At 40.1% G+C, this 12,630-nt stretch overlaps 1 long non-coding RNA gene across 2 annotated transcripts; it reads left to right on the forward strand.

The window, feature by feature from the left end:
- The first annotated feature begins 810 nt into the window (after nucleotides 1-810).
- LOC149916275 (uncharacterized) lies at nucleotides 811-6,496 on the forward strand. 2 transcript variants are annotated; one of them, XR_016470402.1, is made up of 3 exons: nucleotides 811-894; nucleotides 4,834-4,883; nucleotides 5,618-6,496. It is a non-coding gene; the product is annotated as an uncharacterized LOC149916275 (long non-coding RNA). The 2 variants fall into 2 exon arrangements; XR_016470403.1 differs by lacking the exon at nucleotides 811-894 and adding an exon at nucleotides 3,210-3,305.
- Nucleotides 6,497-12,630: the final 6,134 nt, after the last annotated feature.

Genomic DNA, 12,630 nt, shown 5'->3' on the forward strand with positions numbered 1-12,630 from the left:
GAGCAAACAAGCACAGAACTGGATTATGTTTGAAAGCCGTGGTTTGTTTGTTTTCAGTTTTCTGTTTTTAATACATTAATGGGACAATTAAGTGTAAGGAAATGTAATCCTTTTCATGGCTTTACAGGTGTGGGGGGGCTGAACATAGGGAAAAAAATGTGATTGCAGTGCCACACATAGAGGCCTGATAGTCTTTGTTGTAGCTACGGAAAAGCAACTTGAATAGAAATTTTCTTGTCTCATTGGTATGACATCACTAATACTTGAAAACTGAATGCCTTTAAAAAAAATGGACATGAAAATAGCATCGTACAAAAGCATACTGCATAGTAATCCCCATCTATGTAGTGGGTCTTACTGAATAGAGCTTTTCCTGCGTGGAGGAGAAAAAGAGGAATGATTTCTTCATAAAGAACTGGAAGGGGATTGATGTTGTGAAATTGTTCCTAATTTATATGGCTAATAAGATCTATTCTTTGCCTGTGATGCTGTTTGCATAATGATATGGCTACAACTGTGCAGGTCTTAGGCAATATATTTTAAAATGGCTAAAATAGCTGGAAATGGCAGAATTTGCATGAGCCTTGTTTTAATTAAAGAATATGGAATCCATACTCAGTTTTTCCTAATGTTGAAATTGCAGTTGACAATCAGGTTGTATGGAAACTGTTGAGTCACGGCCTGAACTGAAGGCGATTGAGCAGCTGGGGTAAGGACCTGGTCAGCCCTGGGAGCACAGGTGAAAGCAATTCAGCTGTGTGACTGGAAGGGGTGCAGCCTGGCTGCACCTCTCTTACACCTCATTGAAGGGCTGATTGCTCCTGGGGAAGGATCTCTGATTGGAGATCCCTCCCTTGTGGAGTTTTCCCTGTGAGCCTCGATCTTCAGAGGCAGGTGAGCACTTTTCCTTTGTAACACTTCCATTTGCATTTTGCTACTGTGCTCCTGTATTGCCCTTCCACCACGCTGACCTTTCTGATTGCTACACGGGTGAATTCAGTTGGTGCCTGTGTTGCTTTCCTGAGACTGATCACGCTTCTTTCTAAATGACGCTTTTTGTTGTTGAAAATGTTAGATACAAGATATTTTTATGGAATTCTTCGTGATTATTGCACAAGTGCAAGAGGGAGGTTTAAAGCCACACAGACACACTGATTTCTTTTTCCTTATGTCATTTCTTTAAAAAATATATTTCAATCACATGCAATTATGAAACTGCTTCATGTTTGACGCAGATGAATATGTTTTCAGGCCACAAAAATGTAACTTTCTATGACTAATTTGAATTAAAAACCCACTTCAGCAGAAAATGTCCTCAGTCTTTGAAGTCACGTGGTTCTTGGAAAGCCCTTCCTTGGCTCTGCAGGAAGTCAGCCTTGTGAAGGGAGAGTGTGTGCACAAATGTGCAGCGCTGCTAATAAGAGGAATTTCACACTTCTTCCTCAGCCATAAGCTCTATATTCATTCTGCTGACTGCTACCTCAAAAGTGTTGGTGTTGGGCATTACAGTGGATGCTGGACCAACACTGAGCCACCGCAGGAAAACAAGACATCTCACTAAAGAGCTGGCTTCTAGCATCTAGGGTCACCCGCTCTGCAAAAAATAAAAATGTAATTAAAAGTGGGGTCCCCTCATCGTCTGTGAGTGTGCATCTGTTATGAGGCTGCACTTTTTTCTCCAACTCTGATTTTTCAAGTCTAAAGTCACTTTTATCATCTCTGTGGCTTTGCAGTAAAGTTATCTGTTGCTAATAGCAGACTTCACTTCTTCCCCAGCTGACTGGTAGTCAAATAGGCAAAGAATGGTCTGTGCAAAATTAGGATATGCTTAATTCACCATTTACTGGTGTCATTCCCATAAGCCTAATTATGTGACTTTTAGGTCAGACAATGTCTCATTGTGTGGCCCTTGGCAGCTATGGGATGTCTAATGCTGCATGAATGTCTAATGTGGAGTTTGATGGCAATGATCGAGGCTGCAGTTCCATGGTGGAACTGAGAACCTCCGTGTAGTTTCCATAGAAAACCAGGTCAGTGTTCTTCCTTCAAGTGTTAGCCTCAGGGAAAGCCATTGGCTGCACGTTGCCTGTACAAATCCATGTGTGGTGAGTGCCGATGGTGCATTTCTCCGTCAGGTAAATGACAGGTGAGGAGTCAGACTGATTTAGTTCTTAGTGACCTATTGCAGAATCCTTCTCCAGACATTAAAGTGCTAATTTATGGAGAGCACCATCCCTCATCCATTTGTCTCTATCTTTTCTTCTATTGTTTTGTGCGTTTAGGAACACTTGTGAAGTATCTCACGAACACTGCATGCACAATGAATATGGTGCTGTATCAGTATGGAAAAGAAAATCATTTTATGTTTTCTTTGATTGTAAAATTTTAGGTAGAACTATCCTATCTTTATAACACTTCCTGTAAAACCTTGCCTATTTTACAGGAGAAAGCAAGGTATGAATGTAAAAGGGAATTCATTGTAGATGAAAGCTGTAATATGCTTGTTCATTTCAAAGGAGAATGTATAACTAATTACATTTTAATTAAATCTCTAACGTCAACAGCTGTTTTTAAGGGATCTTTTTAAGCTACATTTATTTTTAGTATTAAGATCCTCTTTCTTTGTATGCATTTCTCTTTATGCATTATTGCCTTTTTAAAAGTTTTCCATCTTTTAAAGTATCAACTACCACTGGCATGTGTTCAAGGCTAAATGCTGGTAAAATTAGTTTTTTAATATGCTGGTTGTTACTTTTTTAAGTAGAGAGCAAAAAAGATGTGAAAGTACCAAAATGCCATTTATTCTGTTTTCTTTCTAGAAGGAAAATGTCTCGATTCCAAACCCCAAAGGCCAGTTTTCAGCTGACAGAGGTTCATGCTGAATGTCAGTTATCTTTACCTTTACAGTAGAACTCTTAATTATAGGGATAACACAGTTATCTCTCCATCCTGTGATCCATACTGATTTAATTGGCTCCCCCTAAATCAACAGTAATATCAGTGAATATCCTTTACTTTACAACTTGAAAAGGGGAAAAAACCTAACCTCTTTTCACATGAAAAAATCATAACCAAATGTAAGGTTTCAGTATGTATCAGTCCCAGTGACTTGCCTGGAACTTTTGTCAGTCCAAAATGCATCAGGTTACACTTAAACTTCATAGTGTTCTTTTTCATTTCTATAGCTTGTTCCATCCAAAAGCTGAGAGAGAGGAAAACCAAGTCTTTGCTCAGCTTGTAAGAGTGAAGATCTTTTGTGGAAATTACCAGAGTCTGCCCTCTCTCAGCCACTGCTTGACTGTGAGGTGAGCTCTGTGTCAGGTATTAGAGTCAAAGCCACACAAGTGATTTCTGTCCCCAGTCCATCGAGACCCAGATCCGTTGCTCACAGTCTCACAGCCTGCACAGCTTTCCCCTGCATCTCTTCACTGCAACCTGAGCACATCTGGCAGCCACTAGCTTGGTTCTGCAGAGAGAGATTGACTGCGGTGCAGCTCTCTGCAATTGGTCTGCATCTCCTGGACCCTGCAGGGTATGGCTCTAGTATTGCTGTCCCAGTCCTGGTAAAATCATTTAGAGGAATTTTCCAGGCCTGTGGAAAAAGTTAAGACATCCATCCTTTCTGCTGTGGTCAAAGGGGTGGCATTCTTGGAGTGGTAGAATTGCAGATAGCGTATGTCTTACCAATTGTTAACAGCCATTTCCCTGAAATTACTGCACTTCCTGTACTTTTGGGATCAACTCACGCTAAAGATACCCTCTGTAATCTCCTCTGCTCCCAGTATCACCTCTGCTCTTGCTGAGCAATGTGTTTTTACATGACTCAGAGTCTTAAAACACTCTAGAATTTGAGGGATGATTATTTGGGATGATTGTTGTATTGCTGTGGAGAAATATGCAGCTAATATCGGTTTACTATCTAAGGCATAATTTTCTGTAAACATCAAAACTTGGTAAATGTGAGATCCCTATGCCAGTATCGGAAGGCAGTTACATTGTAGGCTGGAATGCCAGTGTGTTTGCAAAAATCACACAAAAAATAAGTAAGATTGGTTATCTTCAGGAAACTAGCCAAGAGGCTCAGAAAGACTTGATATCTGAGGCTAAGATAACTATTGATGTAGTGGCAGTAAAATGATGGCAAACCAGAAAAACTGGTGAATCTTCCAGTTAGCATCCTAAATGCACAGCGCTTGTGCTTTTCACTGATAAACGGATTTGTAAAACCTATGTTTTGTGAGAGTGGAACTGGCCACTTGTGTTTTACTGTTAAATTTCTTTTTTTTCACCTTAGAAGTGAACTAGATCTAATTTTGATCTCTGGCAAGCATAAATCACAGTTCACACTGCTGACATGACTGTAATTGCTCGTATCTGAAGTCTGTGTATTTGAGAGAAACGCAGACTTGTTTTGTCAGTGTCCTCAGAGGGGAAATCTCTGACAGCACAGCAAATTTTCACTGGTGATAATTCTCACTGGTTATTTCTAGCTCCACACTGTTGTAAATGACAGTTGAATCTGGCCACCTTAGCTCCATGGCTTGAATAGCATCTTTGACGAGGGATGCCACAGTTCTCTCTATGACAAAAATGTCTTACTTCCATAATGTCAAGCAATCAGAAATACTGAGATATGTGGTATTTCTTCAGGATGGTGAAGGGCACCATTTTGTCCACTTCCAGCAGATGGGTCAGCCGTTCTTGGAGAAGCAGACAGCTCAAAGTGTTTGAATGAATTGATGGGGTAACTGAGCCAAAAAAATTATTCTTCAGGCATTTCCAATGTTTTTAAGAACATCATACTGAGCAAAAACATTTGTTATGGTCTTGCAGGACACACAGAGGACGGAGTTAGAGCTGGGCTTGCAGCTGTACCATGTGATGTGAGTAAATCACTGCTTCTCACTGATTGAACTGGGAAATAACTTGGCGTGCTGTATTAGGTGCTGGGAAGAGAAGTTAAGTTCAATTAAATTATGCTTACAATTTTGCATTGGAGAGCTTAAAGAAGTGTGAAGACGTCGTGGAATTAGCAAGCATGGCTAATCCCTGGCACTCAACAATAATTTCTCTGTGTAAGGACGTAAATACAGTGAAGTAAGAATAGTGACTGGACCGATGGCAGCTAGAGCGATGCAGTGAAACAGCATTTTGATTTGTTAGTTTATCAGAACTTTGTGTAATGTGTTACTATTTCTTCTTGCTAGAGCTGACTGAATTCCATAACACTGAATTCCTGTAGCCGAATAGCTAGATGGTGTTGTAGAAGATATACCCAGCACTGTAAGATTGCTTTTCTGATGTCAGCAGCATACCAACATCTGTAGTGTTCCAGAGGGGCTTTTCTGTATGTCTTAAAAATTGAATGGCAATTTGTGCAAGATGAACATATCTTGCATGCTGGGTTATCAAAAAGTTGAGTAACTTGTGTTGTGTTGTTTTTAATAATATTTACTGTCAGACTCTTTTCATTGACTTTAGCTGTACTATCATGTTGCATTGCTATTGCTAGCCTCTTTTTTTAGTTTTAACAGGTAACACTTATATTTAGCAGACAATCATGTACAAAGCTCCTGTTCTTTCTAATCTGAGCTCTCTCCTACCTTTAAACTCTTAGGTCGTGGTAGTTTACAGGCAAACTGCATCAGAGGAAACGTGAAGAAATGGTAAGGATTTGACCTGATGCACAGAAGCATTTTAAAAGTCCTGGTGAATCCTCAGCTGCCTGAGTCAACGTGAGCTTTGTTCCTGACCTCAGGAACTCAGGACTTCACTGTCGTGTATGTTTGCTGCCTACCAGGCAAGTAAATGCTTCTTTACCTCTGTGATCTCATACATAAGTTTTCACAGAGCTGATATGTTCTCTGTAGCTGATAGCTTGGGGAATGTGTGTTGTCACCAGTCAGAAACATACTTTTCCTATTGCCAAAGTTCTGTATGCAGTACCAAGAGCTGCAAGAGAGTGCATTTGTACCTTTGAAGGAGCTCCTCCAGATCCTTTTTGTCTCTCTTCAGTGTGATACACCACTATTTACATTATTTTTTTTATCATTTTCCCCCTGCTTGCTCTCAATCTGGCTTTGGTCTTGCTAGTGGATGTAAGATTTTGTTTTAACATGTTACTGGATATTTTGGTTCTGCTGCAGTAACCAAGCTGTCTCCCAGCATATCTTCTTTTGATTAGGCCCTGCCAGGTCTCTGTTATATTGATGCACTCGTTAAAAACCTAATTATTTTTTCATTTCCTTTTCACTACCTTTAGGTATATGCTTGGACTTTGAAAAGATCAGAAATGCTTTTTTTTGTGTTGCCTTGCTTTTTTTGTTCCTATGTATCAGTATGGGAAGCTATGGTAATGGTACAGGACTCACCTCCAGTAGCCAATGTTCCCCACCCATTTATATGAAGCAGTTTTTTTTGTTTTTTTTTGTATTTTTCTGGATGATCTTTTCTGCTTTTCTAAAGTAGGGTCTGGAGTCTTCAGTTTTAGAGGCTCTGTTTTCACCTGATTGACTTGCTGAAATATAGCAAAACTTTTCCATTTGCAGATCTGACTCAGTAACATAATTTTTCTGTGGGAATATTTACAAAGATTAGTATATTCTCAACTGTTTTATTTATACACCTGTCTCATTTTTTCTTTTACTACTTATGACTCTCTTAAAGAAAGCTTTTTGAAAGAAATAAAAATAACATTACAATAGGGCCTATTATACTTTAGGGCTGGAGGTGTCTGGCTCTGTAACTGACAGCCTTGGGAAATGGGAGAAGAAAAATCAAGAGAGGAATTTTCTCTGGGGTCTGGAAATGACCATGTCCAATGCTGTCCTAAAGCCCAGCTCAAGCTGTCTGTGCAAGGACTTGCACTTCACGTGCAAGTCTGTGTTGTGGCAGGTGGGTGATATGTGAGCTGTGTCTCTACCCTCGATCCAGGAGAAATTCTAGCAGGAGGGGATGATGTGCCTGCAGATATCTCCTAGAGAAGGAGGAATAAGCTTGACTTGTTTTGCATGTTGAGGAGGAGCTTTGGAAACAGCTGTTTCTCAGTAGGAATGCCCAAGGGTGAAAGGCTGGTTGGATGTGACAGTTTTGGTATGGGCTGTGTTACCCTGCAAGGTGTTGGGGTTAACCTTGATTGAGCGAGGTGGAGAAGATTTAAAGAGCCAGCTCAGAGAAACTTGTTCTGAGCTGCAGCCCACTATACAGCCTTCTAAAATGTTCTTATTTAAGACTGGAGATGTAAACAGCATACTGCTACAGCCCTCAGAGACCAGAGTAGAGTGTGTGTGCAGGACAAAAGACGCTGTTGGAGGGATTTTGCCACCTTTGCAACAACAGAAATTGAAGAGATCAACAAGGAATGACCAGTAATACCAGAGAGAGAAGACCAAGGCACAAGTAATCATGGACTATGGAGCTTCCTTAAAGCAAGCAGTTACCTGAGCACGTTGAGCAATTGCACATGTAATATGAGAAGTGAAAAGACAGGGAAGACAGTGAGGAGGAACAAAGGTTTTGAATCAAGAAGTTCCAGTAACACAGTACAGTGTGCATTTCAGGAAAATGAGCGTTTGCACCAGATCATCTGCTAGTACTTATGTACAAATGCTGCTAAACCTTCTAAATTCAAATAGTTTAATTTTGAGGGAAACCCTACTAGTAGAAACCGGTCTGGAAAGACTCTTCTTCATGCAAATAGAAAAGGGGCAGGCTTCCTTTAGAAGCACAGATGTAACAGACATAGCAAAATAGGCAAAAATGCAGGTGTACTGAGAAAGCAGCACAGAGACAAAACCAAGTGTCTGGTAGAGATAGGAAAAAGACCTTTTATAGAGAAGTCACTGCAATCTAGTGACTGCATGAGAGCCACTAGCACTGCCCTCAGATAGCTGCTTGTTATTGGAGAAATTTCCTACCAGATCAGTCAGTGCTCTAAATGGCACAAAAAAAGGAAATTTTCATGCTGTAAATTTAATTTGTTTTTGTTTTTCTCCCTCTCTTTTCAGCAGAAAGTTTGCTTTTGATTTTGAGGGAGTGGATGTGAGCCAACACTGGGCAATGGCAAAGGTGCATTTTCACAAATGCTGTTATCATCAATAAGGGGCTGTTCACAATGCAGGTTTTCAGCTGGTAACATAAATTTGATCTGAATCAAGAGATGCTTGATCACACTTCTGTCAAATTAGCTAGGATGAATGATGCAAAGTTTATGCAGCTTTATGTTTTCAGATTAGCTTTATGCTTGCAGTGGGAGGATGCTGACAGCGAGCCAGACAAGGTTAGAAGCTGATCTGGTATAAAGTCTTCCATTACAAAGTTACCTCATTAGACATTTTAAAACAAATTTACAAAGTCAAAGTGAATTTGCATCAGCTCAGTGTTTTCCATCCAGTGGTCACAACATTGTGTAGTACCATAAAAACCACCACAGCTCCCTGAGCTTTTTTCCAGTGTGTAGGATTGTAGGAGCCCCTGTTTGAGCAGAGCAGGAGTTCAGTGGCAGCCTAGCAGGTACCATAAATGCATGTGAGAGGTGTGAACTGATTGTGTCTGTATGTGGAGAGCCTCAAATAGCACTTACAACCTAGTTGTGGGCAAGAGATTGGTTTGGGGTTCTTTTTCTTACATAACAGTACGCAAGTTAATTCTGAAAGGAAAACTGCAGATGTTTTCAGCACAACAAACAAGAGAAGAATGAGCTGGCCTGAAATAGTAGGTTAATATCTGAGTTAGTGTTAAACTCAGATATGGCTGCATTCCCTGGAGGCAGCTGTTAAAATTGCTGCTGATTTCCCCATTGGCTTTAAAGGCTTCCTCCAGCCATCTCTGTCCCTACTCAGTGTCAGAAACCTATGGATCTGAACTGAGGCTGAAAGGGGTTCCTTCTCCTCAGTATGCACATGCTAATAAGACAACCAAATGACCCACGTAAATCAAATGTGAGAGGGAAAGGGTTGGCCACACAAACATCTGTGGACAGGGGCCAGGTAGGAAAAGGGTGGCATGCATCTTGCAGGGCCAGAGACTGACTCCTCATTGATTTCATTAGTATAATTTGCTTTCACTTGAGTGATGCCTCTCCAGGGTCTGGTCCATTGAAGACCTTGTTTGACTGCAGTCTGTCACTCACTTCAAACCTGGAACCCACATTGGGCATACTTAAAGACAATAAAGAACAAATAAAGAAGTCAGAAATATTGGTGTAAGACTGTAAAACCTCCCAAGAGTGACAATGATGTCAGGTTTCTCTGTGGTTTCTGCTGTCAGTGCTCTGTTGGTCAGGATTAGAAGAAGAGCCTGAGCCACTGTGGTCACCTACTCTTGTAACACAGTCTGGTGAAGACCATGTGGAAAGCTATGATTATAAGCTTATTCTGGAATTGTTTCTAACATGCTTTCCATGATGATCAATTCATTACAGATAGGAGTAACTCTGAACAGCTGGCATTGTGATCTGTTACTGAAGCTTTGATCAAACTATTCCATATGTAGGTTTGTTAAAAGATATTTGACATAAAGGTGTTAGTTTGCTCCTTCCTTTCTCCTCCCTCCCTTCCTTCCTCCTTTCCTTTCTTTCCTTCTTCTCTCCTTCCTTCCCTCCCTCCTGCCTTTCTGCCTCCTTTTTAAACCAGTAACTGCAAGAGAGGTTTCTCTTTATGGTTCCTCATGGGAAGGATTACCCATCTTTCTGTTTGTCACATGGCTACTCTCACTCAAAGCTATAAAGGAAAAGGGAAAGTCATTGAAAAAAAGGCAACTCTTTAGAGGTATCAGTCTTTTTCCTGGTTAGCTGAAACCTGGGGAGCCTCTCTGGTGACTGCTTTCTCATATGTTCATCATCTTCATGTCACAGGAGAAAGCTGCAGTGCAGGGAATTGCTAGAGTGGGATTAGGACATGTGTTTTCATAGTACAGGGTGGTATTGGCTTTAAATTGTCTTTTTCTCCTGGAAGAATCTAGTCATCTTTGATAATAGTTGAATCATATAGAAGACAGCTTCTTCCACCCATCTGCTGAGTAGTGCTGTGCTCCAGTGGAGCTCTCCTGCCTGTTTGTGAGTGTCAAATTGGCATAGTAAAGCTTTCAGAATTTGACTCTCAACGACAACTTGCTGATCTGAACTGATCACAGGAAGCAGCAGACTGTCCTCTGTGAAAAAGGATTCATCAGCTGTGCATCAGGATAAAGATGAATTCTGCAAGAATAATTTATATCTGGCCACTAATACACAAATGATCTTTTAAACTGATGTTTAAACTGCATTATTTACACTATTTACAGGGAAAGGAACTCACCTAAATAAGAAATCTGAATCAGTTCTGTTGTCTTTTCAGTTTCTCTGTGAGAAATGCCATTTTCTTCACTTCTCCAGAGAGTTCATGTCCCTTCCCCTGTCAGAGTGAGTCAGCACTGGCATTTGCACAGAAGTTCTTGCTTTGGTTTCCCCATGGTGAGTTTTCTGACCCTGCTGCCCGCACTTATTCTCTGGAAAGCACCTTTCCTTCAAATCTGTCAATTATCTAGGAATGGTGCCAAGAAAGCACCTGACCCTGCTCTACCTTTGTTGAGCCAAACCTAGTTATTGGCTGAGGGTCTCTCCACATGGTTTAACTGCTGCCATTTCTGTTCTCCCCAGATAAGCTGACTGACCTGGGAGTCCACTTGGCTGTAGCTGAATCTAAACTGCACATATGACTTGAGAAAAACAAAAGCCAAAAGCCAGTGGTTTCTGGACAAGGCATGTAACTGTGGCAGATCTGCTTCCAGATCTGCTACAAACATCAGCTGTGATTTAACACAGGTCGCTTGGCTCCTCCGTACCTCCCTTTCTTATTCAAGCAAATGGAGATAGCAGTGCTTATGCTTCATCTGGCAGCTGTTTTTTCCTATTATCCATCCACTGAGCAGGGCTACTCTTTGTTTAGGATTTACCCAGTGCGAGAGTGATACAGTCTTGCTTGAGGTCTATGCAGCCTTTAGCAGTAGTAACGCAGACAATCAGTTAACTAAACCAGAAACAAGTATTCAAACAGTATGCCTGTGAGGTTCTTCTCTCCACTGGATTTTATTATGATGTATTTTTTCTTTGATTTACTTCCTACCTCTAGGAATATTTGTTTAGCTTTTACGTGACATTACAGCTTTCTTAGAAAATCAGAACATGGCTCTGAGTGATCAGATGGCTAATGCCTTTATTATTGTTTCTTCTCATGTAATAATCTGTAGCCTTGACAAATACCTTCTTCAGGCATTAAATGTATTCAAATTCTTGCATTCTTTCCTCTCTTAGATGTCCTGAAATGCTGGCTGGAGTCAACCCTGTCTTTGGGCTGTGACAACCATGTTAGTCCATGCTCAATTCCATTGCAATTGCCAGACTTCTCAGCATGAGTAAGAGAATCTAGTTAACAGCAATAGTATGCACTTTATTTTTCCCTTCCAAAGGTTATATCTGGTGACTGTGTGACTGGAACAATGAGGCTAACCTCAGTTTTACAGTAACAAAGCAGCTATGAGCTTTCTGGGTAAAGTATATTTTGACTGACATACAAGTAGCTGTAGCTTTGCTCCACAATGGAGAAAATGACTTCATTTAACAGCTTTCTGTGCCAAGAAAGAAATAAGAGTTCTGAGAATGTGGAAGATTTTTTTTTCCTGTTTTAATTTTAAACCTAAAAGAAAAAGTAGTTGCCATATAAGCCCAAGTCAATGGAATATATAAATCTTTAAAAAGGTTTCATAAAGTAATAATGACTTTAGTATATGTACCAAATGAGATTAAAAAGCTACATTTGGTTCTAATACAGAATTTCACATTCAAAAGGACCGTCAGTTTCCTGTTTAAAATTTGCTTATATTGAACTGTACGAAGTTCAAACATAATGCCATTGTATTTCAGACATTTATCTTAATTTAAAACAACTGTAAAGCATTAATAACAGAGCACTTTTGAAGTAATAAGCTCAGATATAACATATTCCTGATCACATTATTCTGCTGATTTTGTAAGAGACAAGGTATAAAACGCTGGCCCCATTGAAACCACAAGAAAATTAGTCTTTTTGAAGGGGCAAAGGATATGAGTGAAACTAGCAGAGTGTCTGTTTCTGAACAGGCAGATTAATGAAAAAGATTTACTAGGGCAGTTTTTACCTAGATCATCTTCATGAAGCATTTACAATACAGGCACGCTGAGCTGAAACATACTGGCATGAATACTTCAGCTCTGATTCCAGTCTCTTCTTTCTTTCCAAAGCAAATTCTCCCTTTGCCACAATTGTTTTTAAGCCTATAATGTTACAAATCATACCATCCTGCATTTTACATGTACTTCATATGAATTTAACCTTCTATCTTTTAACTCCACAGAGGGATTTTAAATTCTGTGCCAGTCAAGAGCTTTTCAGAATTGTTCAATTTCTTGAAGCTCCGAGTTATTTTCAATAAAAATGAAAATTGATTGCTATATTCCTACTAGAACATTGCCTCTCAGGAGGTCTGGCTGGACATAAGAAGCCAGTGAGTGAATAAAATAATGGTAAGAGCATCAAAGGTCAGTTTTAGTATAAAAACTTGAAATATGCTAATTGAACCCAACCATTTTTGTGCGAGGTGCTGTACAAACACAGA

This window comes from Phasianus colchicus, chromosome 12 (genome assembly GCF_987193195.1).
Source record: "Phasianus colchicus chromosome 12, bPhaCol1.hap1.1, whole genome shotgun sequence".
NCBI classification, from domain to species: Eukaryota; Metazoa; Chordata; class Aves; order Galliformes; family Phasianidae; genus Phasianus; species Phasianus colchicus.